This window comes from Peromyscus eremicus, chromosome 3 (assembly GCF_949786415.1).
Source record: "Peromyscus eremicus chromosome 3, PerEre_H2_v1, whole genome shotgun sequence".
In the NCBI taxonomy this organism is placed as follows: domain Eukaryota; kingdom Metazoa; phylum Chordata; class Mammalia; order Rodentia; family Cricetidae; genus Peromyscus; species Peromyscus eremicus.
Window position 1 is genome coordinate 91,241,759 of NC_081418.1, and position 18,060 is coordinate 91,259,818.

Below are 18,060 nucleotides of genomic sequence, written 5' to 3' on the forward strand. Positions count from 1 at the left end.
TAAAATGTCTTCTATAGCCATTTGTCTTATTTTGAGTTAGAATCTTTCACTGAACCCTGAGTGGTTCAGTGGCCAGTGGGCTCTGGGGTGTACTCTTCTTTCCATCTCCTCTTCCCCTTTTTAGACTAGTTACAGGTGTGTACAGCCATGCTAGCTTTTTACATGGGTGTGTTAGAGATTTGAGCTCAGGTCACTTGCACAGCAAGCACTGTGTTGACTGAGTCATCACCCCAGTAATGGTTTTCTTAATGCATATGTGCCTCCATTGTGGATCACTTTGTTACTTTTAGGACTGTCTCCCAACTCTGAGAACACAGAAATACATAGCAGCACCTGGCTCACCTATCCTGCTACTCTCTACCCTGGAGGGAAGGGCAGTCACTGAGGTCTTGGTGAAGCCTGAAAATGAGTCAGTACCCAAGCTGTCTGTCAAAAGTTCCCAATAGCAAGGTCTTACTACTTTTGTTCCACGATCTGGACATGCTTAGATGTATCACCTAGCTGTGCCTGACCCTGTACAAAAATCTCAGCTGTGTCTGACCCAGTATACTTCTGGCTGCATCTGACCCTGTACATAATCTAATGTCTCCCATCTCTTCTCACACTTTATGGAACAAAAATACTGTGACATTCCTCATGCCTTTTGCATCAGCTCAAGACCTTTTCTCTCTCTGACCAGTAATATTCTCCATAGATGTCAGCCAGGACTATCTCTTTTTGTTATAAAGGTCAAAATAATGGATTTCTGAAAGTCCTTTTTCTCTGGACTGCTTTTTACTAAAGAGGTCATGAAAGTCAACTTGAAGACTCGGGACTGATCAATGGCTCTTTGCTTCTAGAAAATCTGTGAGAACTGCAGAATATATAGATTTTCTGAGAAGATTAAATGTTATAAAGTGAGCCAAGGCCTCCACACAGTGCTCACCGCAGGACAATCATTCACTTTGTGGGGCTGTATGATCCTTGTGGTAATTCCTCCATCATCAGGGGAGAGATTCCCACACATTTCTTAAAAGTCAATTTCTCTCTGCAAAGAATGCTTTTGAGTGTTAAGCTGGCTAGAGGCTTCCTCTGAAAAGCCTGCTTCAATCTTCCTGTCAAATCATCTTTTTGTCTCCTCTGCCTAATCCTCTCAGGGTTCTATTGAATCCACTTGCTTATCCGTCTGCATCTTGTACCTTCATACCTCCTCATGATACCACCTCTGCACCTTCATCTTCTGTGGGGAACAGTGCTCCCAAACCTATGTTATCCCTCTTTGCAATCACCCTGCCAATGCAAATAATAAGTTAATTGTCTCTGTCTCCCTTGCAGCGATTTCTAGGTTCTTTATGAGAGACAATAGTTCTCCTACTAAAAACATCTAGTTCTGTTCTTTGTGTGCTATTGTGTTTGTAAATGTACATTTTGTTACTTTTTAAGCTCAAATAATTTTCATTTTTCATAAAATATTCTATAGGCCCCCAAACTACTTTTCATTTGGTTTCTGTTTACTGTATACAACTTATTCTGGATGGTAGCCTATTTTTTTTTGTATGTGTGTGTGTGTGTGTGTGTGTGTGTATCTGTGTGTAGATCTGTGTATGTTTTTGTGTGTATCTCTCTCTCTCTCTCTCTCTGTATTACTTCTGCATTTCAATTTTTTTTGATATGACAAGTAAAAAGGAAGAGGGGATCCTCTGCATGTTGAAATTCAGGCCTTCAGCCTCCTTTGAAAGTTAGGGTTTATCAGTCTACTTTAGAACTACTTTGCGAGGTGTCAGCATATTGTCAAAGTAGCCATTACAAATGTTTAAGCTGGACATGACCCCAATCTTTTCACATGTTCCATGAAGAGCATTTCCACCAAAGATTCAGCAAACTCACAAATAGGAATATCAATAAAGTATCGTGATACTTTGTTGTATTCTAATAAAATTTGCCTGAAGATCAGAGGACAGAGCCAGCCACTAGATTAAACATAGAAGTCAGGCAGTGGTGGCACACTTGAGAGGCAGAGATCCATCTGGATGTCTGTGAGTTCAAGGCCACACTGGGCTACATGAGATTGATCTAGTCTAGGAGAGAAACAGAGCCAGGCAGTGGTGGCATGTGCATTTAACCCCAATATTTGGGAAGCATGCATGCCATTATTTCCAGCACTAGGAAGGTTGAGATAGAAAGTGAAATGGCTGGGCAGAGAAAGGCATATAAGGTGTGAGGAGACAGGAACTAGGCCTTTTATGCTGAGGACTCAGAGACATTCAATCTGAGGGTTTGTGGAGACAGGATTGACTGAGGAGATGGCAAGGTGAGAAGTTAATGTGGCTTGTTTCTTTGTCTCTCTGATCTTTCAGCATTGACCCCAATATCTGACTCCAGGTTTTTATTACAAGACCATGCAACAGTACATGGATCCATGCAATAGTAAAGAACCTTCACAACTTGACCCTCAATGCCAAAAACAAGGCTGCTTCCCCTCTACTAGGTCTTCGTTGAGATTGGAGCAGATCCAAAGCACCTTGAGGGAGATCAGAGGTGGTTTTCCTGGCAAGTGCAAAGAGGTCCTACCATTGCTATTAGTGTAGAGAAAGCAGAAGGAAGAATTGTGTCCAGCTTACAGCTGAACCAAGAGGTGTTGGCCTTATGTGAGAGAAGAATAAAGGAAGAAGCATGTCATTGGGATATGTGGGCTGTTTCTGTATATATGAAGGATTGATCCCTCTGAGACTGCTACAATAAGGAATGGTTGTGACAATGTCAATTCAAACCCAAACCTCACATTGTTCTTTCCTTCTGGTAATGTTTTCAGCGGGTGAGAAAGCCCTTCTTGGGGGGTTTGTTGCTCAGCAATATTTCTGAATAATGATAAGGAGTTTGTGGTGTATTTTTCTTCTTGAATTTTATTTTGGTACTGGGATGGCTTTCAAATTTGTCACTGGGAATATGCAAAGAATCTGTGCTATGTGAATGCATATAAATAATTGCATTATACTGTTATGCTTTAATTTGACATGAAGAAGCAGCAATGAGTCTCAAACATTCACCATGCTTTAAAAGCCTGATGTCTAAGATGAAGCACAGCAACTTGAAAGGATGTAAGTATAGCTTTTGGTAGCTGGGTTAGCATTTAATAATTAGGGTAGGTCATTATATTTTCTTGTGCTTAGGAATTTGCAATGAAAGGAAATCTGTGCTGTTTTATTTTTATTAGGTCATTGCCACAGGTTACCCCCAAATCTTTTACATTTCAGACAATGTCAGCTTTCTTCTTTTTAAATCCAGTGTTTTCTATAGACAATGATCATTTCCTAAAGAGATCTAGACAACACAAATGAATTATTCATAGCAAATTAGTCTGCTCACCACTGTTTTGGTATGTCTACAACTGAGTTATCATCACAAGAGAGCTGCCCATTAGAGAGGAGGTTTTTCCTCATTCAACAAGTAAACATGAGCCATGATGAATGGTTTTACTAGATACCACAGACATTAATTTGCTTCTAACACAGAAACAGCAATTCTCCTGAGTGTTTCCATCAGTATTTACCTAGGGTGTGTGAAGACACAGGAGGAGAAAAAAACACACAGTGCCTTGGAGCAGCAGGAAATTACGTGTAATTTAGCTAAAATTCTTTGCTCAAGATTGATGGAAACCAAACTATATTATTGATTTAAACAAAAAACAGACCTTATAATTTTTATGGTAAAATTTAATGTACTAAGTTACATTTTATATGTTATATCCATATATACATGTTGCGTTCTTTCTCTTTGAATGTGTTGGGCCTTAACTTTCTGTGAATGAGAGGGTTATACTTTTTATCTTCCCTATTAATTTAATTGTTAAGTGTCCTTAATAGAGAATACATGAATTTAAAGAAATTAATAACCTATGAATTCAGAAATCTGATTATAGATTTTTGCCATGACTAATTAAAAAAGAAGACTGAATATTCACTAGATTTAGAGTTTGAGCAGTTAGCAAGTAAAAATTAAAAGCTTTTATCTGCTTGTCTCTGGTGCTCACCTAACATTATTTCAAGTATAATATTTCTTCAGATACTTTACATACTTATATAGTAGATTTTATAGAATTCTTTTCAACCCTGTCTACTAACTGGAGGAAATTACAGTTCAATTCTGGGAGAACATTTTGTGCATGGTTAGCTGTATTTATCAGGTGGTCAAAACTACAACTTTCAGCACATGGACTAGATATGTGGCTTCGTGGTTACATTCTTGTATTGCTCTTAAGGAGGACCAGAGTTTGTTTCTTGGAACATAAGTTCAGTCTCTACTATCCAAGTGGGGTGGCATCTATCTTCCTGTAACTCCAACTCCTGGAAATCAAAGGCCTCCTCCAACTCCCATAGGCACTGAACTCATCTACACAAACCCACACCTACACATATAATGTAAAATAATAATAATAAACTATTGTTTAAATTTATGCAAGGCTTATGGGGAAAGGCAACATCAGAGACCATTTCTGTTGCCCTTTTGATGAATTTCTGTGGAAAACTTGCAGTAGGATTCCAAACAGTGAGGAACAGCCCACATTTCCCATCTATCCTTTCTACAGAAAATCAGATTATCAGTGTCCTATACTTAGCGATGCAGTTATCCCCATTGTTCTTTGGTACACATCAACCTAAACATGATGACTGCTTGGGTTGGAGATCAGAAATGAAGCAGATTCCTGTTTATACTTTTCTGTAATATGGCAAAATCAGAACATCATTTGACTGAAAAAGGTAAACATTGATATTTGTGACATTGGAGGTTATATGACTTGAAAATATGCATGTCGTATCAGATTGTCACAAATTTTGAAAGTCTTTATTACAAAGTAAATGACATAAACTAGTATATTAGTTAGGGTTCTATTGCTGTGATGGACAACACGACCAAAAGCAATGCAGGAGGAATGCATAATCCAGGAATGACAGGACAAGAACTCAAGGCAGGAACTGAAACAGAGGCCATGGAGGAATGTTGTGTACTGGTTTGTTCCTTATGGCTTTCTCAGCCTGCTTTCATCTACAACTCAGGACTGCCTGGCCAGGGGTGGCACCAATCACAGGGGCATATGCCCTCCCGCATCAATGGCTAGTTGAGAAAATGCCACCTCAGATTTACTCAGAGGCTAATCTGATGGAAGCACTTTCTCAATTGAGATTCCTCTTCCAAGATAACTCTATCTTGTGTCAAGTTGACAAAGAAACTCATCAGGACAGTCAGTGTAGTTGATGATGTATCCACTTTCAGGAAGTAAGGAATCACAGGAAGCCAATGGATTTCTTTTAATATCCTTCTTTGCTTCACAAGAAAACATGAGGTAATTGATTATCTTGGTGGGAGAGGTCAGGAACAGAGGATGAATATAGGAAGGTATAGTATGACCAAAACCATATCTGTCTTTTTTTTTTCTGCTTCTGGCTCCTGGGGAGCTTCAGGCCTTTTGGGGTTACTGAGTGAGAAAACTTTCTCTGTTATGCTCATGTGAATATGGGGACCTGAGTCATTAGGTCAGGATAGAGCAAAAGAAACAGTCACTAGAAAGCTCAAGTGTGAGAGTTAATGGTTGAACCCTTGCAGGTGCCAGACTTGTTAGAAACAGAGAGAAGGAAGCTGAGCTCAAGTGTGTGGCCAGTGATCCACCCTCTTATGGTTGCATCATAGCTCTATTAGAAACTGGCAGACAAGCTCTGCAGTGCTGCCTGGTTGGTAATCTCATTTACCTGTTGGGAAATGCTTGTGTCTGGGGAGTGTGATGTCTCCATTGTCACAGGAAGAGGGCTCAGATACTCTGTATTTGTGAACCTCTATGATCTCACCTTTCACAATAAAATAGAACCTTAAATATCCTATCTCTTGTAAGTTCTGTGCGCTAGAATTTTCCAATATGCAAGGGACTATTTCTACTAAACAGAAAGAAAACAGTAACTGTATGGTTAGCATCAGGCCTATGTTTAGTACTTACAGTTAGTGTTACAGTAGTTGATGTGGAAACAGGACATAAGGAAAGGAATCTTGCTATTCTGATAACTGTTTTTGATAAAGGGTAGATGTAGCTGAAGTTTTTCTGGTCCTGCCTGGCTCCTGTGGCCCTGCAGCCACTTGGACCCAAGTAAATACACAGAGGCTTATATTAATTAAAACTGCTTGGCCATTAGCTCAGGCTTATTACTGACTAGCTCTTGCACTTAAATTAATCCATAATTCTAATTTGTGTTTTGCCACGTGACTTGGTACCTTTTCTCAGTTCTGTCTTTACATCTTGCTTCCTCTGTGTCTGCCTGACAACTCCTGACTCAGCCTTCCTGTTCCCAGAATTCTCTCTGTTTATCCTGCCTATACTATACTTCCTGTCTGGCTACTGGCCAATCAGCATATCATTTATCAACCAAGAAGAGCAACATATTCACACCATACAGAAAGACATCCCCAGCACTTCCCCTTTTCTTTTTTTCAGAAAAGAAGGTTTTAATTTTAACATAGTAAAATTACATGTAACAAAACAATTATCTGGAAAGAAGGAGGCTGAGTAAGTAGACTCCACCCTCCCATCCAGGAAGAAGCACATAATGGCACACAGGTAAAGCCACAGAACATGTGGCAACATATAGATTAACAGAAATGGGCTGAGTTTAAATGTAAGAGCTAGTCAGTGGTAGGCTGGAGCTAATGGCTGAGCAGTTTTAATTAATGTAAGCCTCTGTGTGTTTATTTTGGTCTGAGCAGCTGCAGACAGGGCAGGACACAGGAAAACTTTTAGTTACAGGTAGATAGAGTTAGAACCCTTGAACATAGTATCTTTCTATCTTGTCTTCTGCCAGATCAAGTTTCTACTGTAGTTAAGAGGGAACTTTTGGGGCAACTCTGCTGTTGGGATGGGTTTGAAGATGATCATTTTCAGTGAAATCAAGCCTGGGAATTAAGAAAGACTTACACTGTCAATAGTAGGAGATCACTAATTGACTTGGAGCACGGTGGCAGTTCATTACTTGCTCTATCAAGAATGGGAAAAGCAGAGACACAGCCACAGTGACCCGTGAAGATACTCCTGTAATAACCTGGATGAGAGGTGATTAGGCTAGAAAGGTCATAGATAGTAAAGTTTCTAAAGTGAAAGTAAAATGTCAAGGTATTATGAGGTTTTTAAATAAAATTGTTCACATAATTTAAAGCAATCAAAAACCTCTCTCTCTCTCTCTCTCACACACACACACACACACACACACACATACACACACACACACACACATGCATACACACATATGCACACACTCACGCATGCATGTACACCTAATTTTGAAAAAATATAATCCCATCACTTGGCTCAAATTATGAAAAAAATTCATGTGTGTGTATCACACTGTCCTAAGCTGTTGTGTATAAGAATGTAATGAACATGAGGTACAAGTATAGCTCCAGCTGTTGAGAGTATAGGGCCAGGTGTTCAATCCCTGCATCCTCTGGGAGTTGTTTCTTAATTCATTTTAAATGAACTCCACAGTGGTTGTCCATAGACACTGATGTGTTTATTATACTTAAGTATTCATGATTTCTAACTTCTCTGCAGCCATACCAATTAGTTTCCTCTCTTTTTCTCACTCCTTCTCTTTTTTTCTCTGCCCCCATCTCCTTCCCTCAATAAACAGTAAGAGACCCAATGTAACATCACAATTTAGTTAGACTTGCATTTCCCCAAAATCATTAGCATCAATTATCCTTTCCCTTTCCTATTACATTTCTATGTTTTTTTTTGAGAGAGATTCTCAGTCAAGTCTTTCAGCTACTATTCACTTATTTGCCTTATTGTAAGTAGAGCTGAGTTATTTACGTTCATAACATATTTTGAATATCCTTCCTACACATGTGGTTTGAAAATGCTTTCTCCTCATCCATTGATTTTTACTCTTAGTTATGTTTCTTTTGCTAAACATATTTTATAATTTTCTCTAGTCTTCCATGCTTATCTTTGTTTTTGTAGTTCTTGGTGTCTTATCTAAGAAATCAGTGCTTTTGTCTATGTTATGGATCTCTTATTTTTTTCTAATCAAATTTTATAGTTTTAGATTTACATTTAAATGATACAATTTGAGTTGATCTTTCAATGTGGTGTAATGCAATATATGATTTCAGAATTTTGCTTATAGATATTAGGTTTTTAGTGCCATTTACTGAAAAGAATTATTTCTCCTTTGTGTAGTTTTTACACCCATATGTGTGTGTGTGTGTGTTCACGTGTGTGTGTGTGTGTGTAAGAGAGAGTATGTGTGTGTGTTTAGTTAAGCTCTTATTTCATTATTTTGATATATATGTCTGCTTTCGTGTTTACTGTATTGCTTTGGTTATTGTGACAATATAAGTTTGTGCTTAGCTTTGATCTGGAAATGCAAAAACTTCAATGTACTTTATTCTTCCTGCTAAAAAGCAAAGTTTCAGCATATTATCTTCTGTATCAATTTTATGGTTCCATCTGAATTTCAGAATTGTTTTTATTTCTTTGAAAAAAAAGTCATTGAGTTGATCTGTACAATAACATGCTGAACATGGAGGACTTTATATTGAGAGGGATAAATGCGTCTCTGTGGCATATACTGCCTAAACCAGTGTGGTTCTCAACCTATGAGTCATGACAACTCTAGGAGTGGAACAACCTTTTTGCAGGCATTGCCTAAGACCATAAAAAATACAGATATTTACATTATGATTCATAATAGTGGCAAAATTACAGTTATGAAGTAGCAACAACATAATTTTATGGTTGGGGGTCACCACAACAAGATGAACTGTATTAAAGGGTCTCAGCATCTGTAAAGTTGAGATCTACTTAGACCCTAAGCCAAAGAAATGAAGCATCTGAAATAAACAAACTCTGGCATAGAAGCAGAGAAGAATGATGGGGCTGTCAGGGAGTAAGAAGTGCAGTGTGTCTATCTCTCTAAAGTTTCAGTTGTGTGAAATGAATTAAGTTCTGCAGCTATGTTGAACAACAGATTTCCTCCTATACTCCATAGTTTAGTAAAGAGCACCCTTTTCACTCAACTACTTGGAGAAAGTGACCTGAAGTTAATCAAGATGACCTTCCTTAGATGGCCATTAATGCATGAATGGATAATTAAAATGTGGTACATTTACATGTTGGGATATTGCTCAGCTGTTCAAAAACATAAAAATGAAACTCACAGGTAAATGGTTGGAGTGAGAAAGAACTATGGTTTATATGTGCTAATATTTGGATGCTAGCTGTTGTCTTTGATAAACAGACTATGGTTTATTTAACCACAGAGGTTAGGTATAGAGTAAGGGACTAGGGAAGTGGGAAGGATCTCCTTAGGAAGGGGAAATAGCATAGATAGAAGGGAGGGGAGACTAGAATGGAAAGATCAAGTTGAGAGTAGGTGAGATTGCAAGGGAGGCAATATGGGGAGGGTCCGCTAAAGATAGGGGTAATTTGAGGGGTAATATGGAAACCTAATACATCAAAAACTTTTAAAATATATACATACATGAAAGAAATCTAAATAGGAATCGCCAAGTAAGAGAGGAAACAAGGACCCAACTAGACACCTCTTTTCCCCACATGAAACATCCAGTGCCAGATAGATGTTCTGAGTTACATCTAATTGAGTTGTTGGCCAAAGGAACCCTATGGAGACCTCCAAACAACCTAAGCTATTGCCAAAGCTGCTGGTTTTTCTCTGAAAGCTTACGATAAGGTCCTATTGCTGAAGACATTAGCTAGATAACTCAATTAATGTGAAGAAGTTGAGCTAGTGCCTGGTTCTTTTTTGTCATTATTTTTTTCTGTTTGTTTTGTTCTAGTCTGGTTTGTTTTAATTATATCCTATTTTATTTTATTATATTTTAGTTCCATATTTGTATTCTAATGAGAGAAAGAAAGAATTTGGTGGATGGAAAAGTGGGATGGATCTGGGAGGAGTTGTGAAGGAGAAATCACATTTAGGGTATATTATATGAAAAAATATTTTTAGATTTATAAAATAAAAAATAAAAAATGACTTTTGTTCCTCCTTCTTCCTCCAGACCCACACCTGACCATCTGCAATGTGCTCTTTTCATTGCCTCTCTTTATATTTTGAAAAATTGTGCTCCTCCCATTCAGTGCTACCTTTATTAGAAGATGCCTATAATCTTTATCAGTAGAAAAAATCTTAATACAGAGTTCCTGAATATACCTTGCCATTAACTTATGTTTTTAAAACACTGAATCCAAACTCGATGTATTAGCACCATACATCATTCTCACCATAGCACACCACATGTATAGAATGTATATACATCAACAAACATACATACATGTGTACATATATATGTGGTCATGTGTATATATATATACATACACATAAAGAGATAGTTTATGTATTATTCTTTCTATAGATGTATTTCATATTTTTTTCTTTACAAAATTCTTCCACGTACCTTACTTCTAGAGAGCAGAAGTACTGTGAACCACTTCTCTGAGTAATAAAATAGGTGTTCTTAAACCACTGTTGAGTAAAAAGAAAAATCAAATATAAATGGCAGCTACAAGATATCTAGAGAATGATGGTAGTGAAAATACTTCATATGAAAACTAACAATCTAAGAAGAAAATAATGCTGATAAAAATGAAGGCTTCGAATTCACAGAAAGGAAAACATAGTCAAACTCAAAATGACTTATTTCCCAGACTTTAGAATCAAGTTCAGACACTAGAGGTAGAAGCTCTGAGCTGGGCAGCGGTGGTGCACACTTCTAATCCTAGCACTTGGGAGGCAGAGCCAGGTAGATCTCTGTGAGTTCAAGGCCAGCCTGGTCTATAGAGTGAGATCCAGGACAGACACCAAAATTACACAGAGATACCCTGTCTCGAAAAACAAAAAACAAAAAAACAAACAAACAAACACAAAAAAGCTCTGTTACAGGTCTTCCTACAAGTCATCTAAATTTAGACTTTCCTGTTATTCCCTTATTATTCTGTGGTAATTGCTTGGGGCTTGTCTTTGAGGCATTCCACTCAGTGGGTTCCTCTTTTGCTGCCTTCTTATTTCTCTTTTCTGTACAAATGTTACAAAAGTGAGCTGTGTGTGATTTTTAAAACACTTAGAGTAGGATCTTTGAAAAGGTTTTTTTTTTTTTAAAAGCCCAGCCTTTGCCAATGTGATGACAAAAATTAGCTAATAGATACCTGTTTACCTATGTGTGCTTATCCATGTGTGCTCACATGTGTGTAGCTCACACAGAAATAAAAGATAGGAAAGGGAAGAAAGATTTGAGCTTATTTGAGGAATTAGTAATTCATCATGATATAGAGACAAAGTAAAGTGTTCTAAAACCAGTCTTAGGAAATTCATATTTACTTGAAGTAATTTAGTTCTACAGGACAACATTATTGTGTGAATTCAGTAGCTGTGACAGCCACACTGTTGACTAATGCACATTCCATCTTTTCTTTCTCTTCCCAGAGTATTACCTTTCAGATACCTCTGTGGAAATATTGAAATATAGTTTGAGCATATGGATATGGCAAGATGTCTTTCCTCTTCAACAAGTAAAATATAAACTGTAAGCTATTTTCTAATGGCTAGATTTCAGCATATTCATCTGAAAATTAATTTTTAATAGTTATTATATCCCTTTGTGAGTTATTTAATCAAATGAAGAAATATTTAAGGTTAATTGTATTTATCATATTTCCAAAATTTCGAATGTTTCCATTTAAGTAGATTTTTCCCTTTGCATACTTCATTTGAATTAAGTCCAATTACTACATTTACGTTAAGTGCACTGACTTATGTTTGGATATATTAAATGTCCCAAATTCCTATCTTCTATTTTATTGAAAATGGATTCTTGTTGGTTTGCCTTTTCCAACTTAGATGTGATGATTTTGATACCTTACTGTATTTTATTTTGTCATGTTTTTTGTTTTTATTTCTTAGAATCCTGCTCATTAGAAACAAAAGGAAAAGATCCCTAAGAAAAAGGACAAGAATGAGAGATCCACTCATTCACATACACACATGAGTCCCATGGCAATACTAAACTGAAAGTTATAATATATACTCAGAGGACCTACTACAGGCCCATGTAGCCACTGTGCCTGCTGCTTCAGTCAAATTTCTCTTTAAGTATTTTAGAAATATTACTTTTATTTGGGTATCTTTTAGGATTCAGAAGTTTCTTTCATCTGAAACACCAAATACAAAAATAATTTTATAAATTGATTTATTAAAATTGTTGGGGAAATGTATAATGTTTATGTTTTCTGAACTACTAGGGACTAAATGCAGATTTGTATGTGCTAGCAACCACTAAGCTACATGCTCATCCCTAGAGAAGCGTTTTTAATCAGGTGCATAATAAAGCATACTATGTTTTAATCTACAATTTAAATAGAATGGAATTGTTTATCTTCTTTATACATACTACTTTTATATACTCCCAAACTGCTCAGAATCCAGCGCCAATGTTAAGACTTTTCTGTACTTGACATGTAATGTTAAATTTTATGTCTTAGCGGAAGCTCACTTTTTCTGCTGATCACAAAGGTGGAAGATTCTCTTTTAGTTTGCTCTGTTGCTTAGAGATTCTCAGTCTATTTGTATTTCCAGCCAATGTTTTTGGGGGCTTTGTCTGGGACTTGAATTATGGATTTTGCCACAACATCCAGGCAAGATTTGTCCTGATGGAATTTAGTGATCTCATTTCCTACTGGGGATCATTCTAGCTGTGTAGACAGCAGTACATCTGAACTGACTGATGCATTTTGTGTGAATGATGCCGTTGTGAACACTCTCAGTCATTTGGAAGCTTTTGTTTTCCAAAATCATGCACTTCCTGTTCTTCCACTTTAAATATTGATATTTTCAATCTGTGTTTTGCTCATTTTTTATTGTTCCTTAAATAATTTCTTAGGTAGGATTCATTTGGGTAAGTTGTGTACGTTCTCTGAATATTCAAATCTTGGGGTCAAGCCCACAGTTTATCAATTAAGAGACAATGTACACAGATGTATATGAAATGATTTGTCATGGAGGTTAGCCCATCATAACACAAACTTCCATCCTATACTGAACATGTACATAAAAATGTTGAGGGGTTGTAGTGTTTGAATTCACATTGTTCAAACTTTTAACAGATAAAAGAGAGTCTTTTGTCTTATACTAATGCACCATCTTGTCTTCAAATTAAAGATTCTCTTTATCATGGTGGGAATTCTGAGCTTTCCTGGATGGAAGACATACACACTGTGTGTCTATGACAAAAAATAATCTTTTTTCTTGTTGATCCACTTTTAATAATCTGATATTTCTGACCTCAAAAATAATGTTTTGTTCACTCACACACTAGATAAGCATAATTAGTTTCAAAAATATGCTGCTAGGCACATAGGACAGTGCAGAATAAGTAGAGATGTTGGTCATTACACACCCTTTTCAAACCACATTCTTAGCACAAAATCATTGGTAGTTTTTTTCTCTAAGAATCTAATTAATAATACTTCTTAGACAAGGCTATGAATATGAATGTCCTCAAACTAACATGGCTACAGCCTTCATGGATCTTCCCATTTCTGGGGTACTTAATTGGAATGATCGTATGACTGTTCATATACCTTGTATAGATGAAATTCTAAACAGTCTTGGTAAAGAGAAACAGAGCCAAATACAGAGGTTAACAGCCAAAGAGATCAAAGAGCCACTACTACCTTATCTTACCACCTTGCCACCATCTCCTCCCCAGAGAGAGCTTCTTCCTGTCTGATTTGTGTTTGTATTGCCTTTCTGTTCTGCTTTCTCATTGACTCTAAGCCCAGCCACATGATTTCCTCATCACTGTCTGTCTATACAGACTTCCAGGTCTCTATGGTTGGTACTGAGATTAAAAGCTCATGTCACCATGCTTGGCTGTGTCCTTGACCACACAGAGACTCTGTCTGCCATGTGATCAGATTAAAGGCCTGTGCTACCACCGCTGGACTTCTGCTTATGGCTCACTAGGTGACCTCGGATCTCCAGGCAAACTTTATTTATTAACATACAAATAAAATCACATTTTAGTACAATTAAAATATCACCACAACCTTGTAAGAAAATGGGGGGGGGGTCTTCTGGGCTACATATGATTTCAGGCTAAATCCCAATAAACAATGATCCCAACCTACTCCTGTCATTGGAAATGCCAAGCCTCCTCTCCAGCCAATAGATAACACAGGGGGAAAATCTCATGGCTCCTCTTATGCAGGGCCTTCAGCCAGCATAGAAGTAGTCATGGAAGGTAATTTGTCATTGCCCTTCTGCTTCCCCCAAATATTTTCAGGCCCACTTGTGGTGGTATTGTGTTCCCCAAAATATTGTGTACCTTAATAAATTTATCTGGGGTCAGAGAACAGACAGCCACTAGATACAAAGGCTAGAAAATGGTGGTACTCACACCTTTAATCCTAGCATTCCAGAGGTAGAAATCCCTCTGAATCTCTGTGAGTTCAAGGCCACATTGGAAACAGCCAGGCATGGTGACACATGCTTTTAATCCCAGAAAGCGAGCCTTTAATCCCAGGGAGTGGTGGTAGAAAGCAGAAAGGCATATAAGGCATGAGGACCAGAAATTAGAAGCATTTGGCTGGTTAAGCTTCTAGCTAGTTAAGCTTCAGGCTTTCGAGCAGCAGTTCAGCTGAGACCCATTGGGATGAGGACACAGAGGCTTCCAGTCTGAAGAAACAAGACCAGCTGAGAAGTTGGCCAGACCTTCCAGTATTCACCCCAATAACTGGCCTCAGGTTTGATTTTATTAATAAGACTCTCTAAGATTCCTGTTACACCCACTACTATCAAGGAAAGATTGCAGCAGGAGAAAAGGAATCAGCAGGGAGAAGGTTTCATAGATTAACATTTGAAACATCAGTGGAGAGAGTGGCATCCCTTACTCTACCTGAGCTTAAGCCAACCGAGTGAGTATAATTGGAAGCCCACACTATGAATTTGGGAGAAATGGCTACTATGTTAATGAACAATTAAAAGTCACTAACACTCTCATCAGCACACTTGTAACTTGGAGCCAGGCCACTGGAAAACCACCAAGCTCCATGATTTCTCAAATTTGATCATTTCATTCTTCACTTTAACAGAAATAGAGAATTCAGTTTTTAGTTACTTCATATTCAAGTCGGAAAATAAATTTAAAGGTCACTTAAAATCATTTGCAATATGAATGTATATAACAGTTGTAAATGTTGTTCATCATTGTCCCAACTGGTATTTGAAGTTTCTCCAATTTTGATTATCTATTACAATTGCTGCATGTTTTCCTTTCTCTTATACTTTCTGAAACAATTAGTCACAATAATGTTCACAAAAGAACCACCCTAAATGCTTGATAACCCTCACAGTTTATAAACAAAATATGCTTGTTCCCTGACTCAGAAGTTAAGAAATAAAGTGTTGGAAGTTCAGTTTGAATCAAAAACAACAAATTGGGGCTGAAGGTATGGTTCAGTAGTTAAGCACTTGGTACACTTTTAGAAGACCTAAGTTCAGTCTCAAGCATGCAGGTAGGAAGGCTCTCAATCACCTGGAACTTCAGCTCCAAGGGATCTAATACTCCCTTTTGGCCTCCATGGGCACTGCATACATGTGTAAAAACACATACACAGATATATACATATATACATGATTAGTAAATTAATTCTTTTAAATAACACACAACAAATTGTTTTGAATATGTATTCATGGGAAGACTTTTATTAGTTTGGTCAATTAGGCATTGGGGGCAAAAGCAATAAAACTAGAGATTTCTGAGAAAACTGAGCTTAGCTGTTGGAAATACCCCCTAAAAACTGCATTTGGGGTGCTTTCAGGAAGGAAAAATTATTTTAGCTCTATGTTTAAGGTGGCGTAGCCCATCATGGCAGGGAGGTACGTATGAAGGAGTGTTGGGTAGTTGCTCTTGTTGCTTCTGCAGTCAGGAAACAAACAAAAAATGGTTCTACACTCTTGGAAGCCTTGCAGCCTAGTCTTGGATCAACACAGGGCAAAGAACCTGTGGAAACAGACTCTCACTTGGCAAAGACCAGTAGTCCACTGGACAGCACAGGAATTTGCAAAGTCCATGCAGCTTGCAGGCTCTTTTCTCTCCCATTATATTGGTGATTCTTTGGGTGGTTTTTAGTTTTACTTTGTCAGTTGCACATGCAATAGCTGTAATTTTCCTTGGAAATTCTATTCTTTCTCAGATATTTCCCCCTAAGTTTCAGCAGAGGGGCTAATGCTTCTCAAATCTCTTTGCTGGAATTACTAACTACAACTCCTAATCCTAAGAACTTTTGTGATTCAATAGAGACAGGTGCATAAGTGTAAACAACACTTGGGACATTAACAATGTCTCAGTTCTGGAAAGGAGAGTAAGGCATGCATACACAAAATAGGAAATGTATCTCAGGAATACACATAAGTGACAACTGTTGAGAGTTAAGTTCCCTGGGCACCAAGCATAGAATCATTGGTAGGATCTGGTATGTTCCAAGAGAAAAAACACAATGCAAAAATGCAAAATGTGGGATTAATTGATCCAGCTTTACCATACATAGGAGTTTATTTTTGTGGAAGAAGTATGGGATAGTGAGATGGGAAAATAGTGTTTTGTCAAAGTCTGCCTTTTACAGAGAGATTGAGACATGGGACCCTCTTGTAAAAATAAGGAACTGTATAAAAGCATATCTTGCAGACATGAAAGAATTGTTTGGGTTTGAATATTGTTGTCCTTAAAGCATTGTGCCCATGTCTATTACTTTTTAACTTTGTAACTGCAAGGCAAGTAGCTGCCAGCTGACATAAGTGCTGCAGGAGCAGGATGTGTCTGGCTTGATATTTAGTTAAGCCTGCAAAAATGCTAAATTCTATGTTGAGAATAAGGTTATGCAGGGGGTGGGAAGAGGTATTTGGGGAAGCATAAAGGGGAACAATGGGGCTTTCATAATGATCATAATGTATTCCTTAAATTATGATGCATTTCTTAAAGTCAAAAATAGAAACCAATAATAAAACTGTTCATGTAACCCTGGTAAGAAAAATTCTACCAAAGTATAAATAAAGGTGGCCTGAGATACTCGGGACCACTTGAGTTCAATCCACTTGGTGGTCAGAGGTACTCCTTGTGCCAACGCCCCTTCCCCATCTCAGCACCTGAACCCAAGCCAAGGTTAGACCCTGGCACTACACTTTACATACATATATTTTATATTAAAATGTGACTATTTTTCAAAAGATTTTAATAATTTTGTTTCATGCCTATAGGTGTTTTCACTCAATGTATATCTGTACACCATTGCTTGAAATACCATGATGGCCACAACAGGAAACCCAGTCCCCCTGAACTAGAGTTACAGAGTTGTGAGTAACCAGGTGGATGCTGGGAACTGACCCCTATTCTCTGTAAGAGCAGCCAGTGCTCTTAACTACTGAGCCATTGCTCCAGCCCCCAGGTGTGATTATATTAAAGCCAGTTTCATTTTGAGTAATTTTTTGCTGGATGAATCTCTGGTACTCTATCTATTTTATGTTCACTCTACCAATTTTGAATGACATTTTAAAATATCAATAAGATGCAGGCTCCAGGCAACTTTTATTTTAATCTATAGTTCAATTCAGAAAAAAACAACATCTTAAATACACTAAGCTGCTATTTTTGAACTATTATTTTCTTAAACAACCAATAAAAAGATTTATAAAATAATGTGTGAGAAAGATTATCTGCAGCATTCATAAAGAGGAAAGGGTTAAGTTAGTACATAGATGTAATATATTACACATGTATATTTAACATGTTGATATTATCTCTTTAAATAACAGTGGTCATAACCATAATTCCGAGTTTCTTTTATAAAGAACAAACATTCAAAATATAGCCTTTCTTAATGCACCCATGAGGATTTTACATGCATACTTAAAAATGCGCCCCCCCCACACTCCAAGTTTATATTCATAACAAACACAAGAAAGTTTTTTACATTTATTGTTTTTATTTAAAGTGTATGTGTGTGTGTGTGTGTGTGTGTGTATGTGTCTG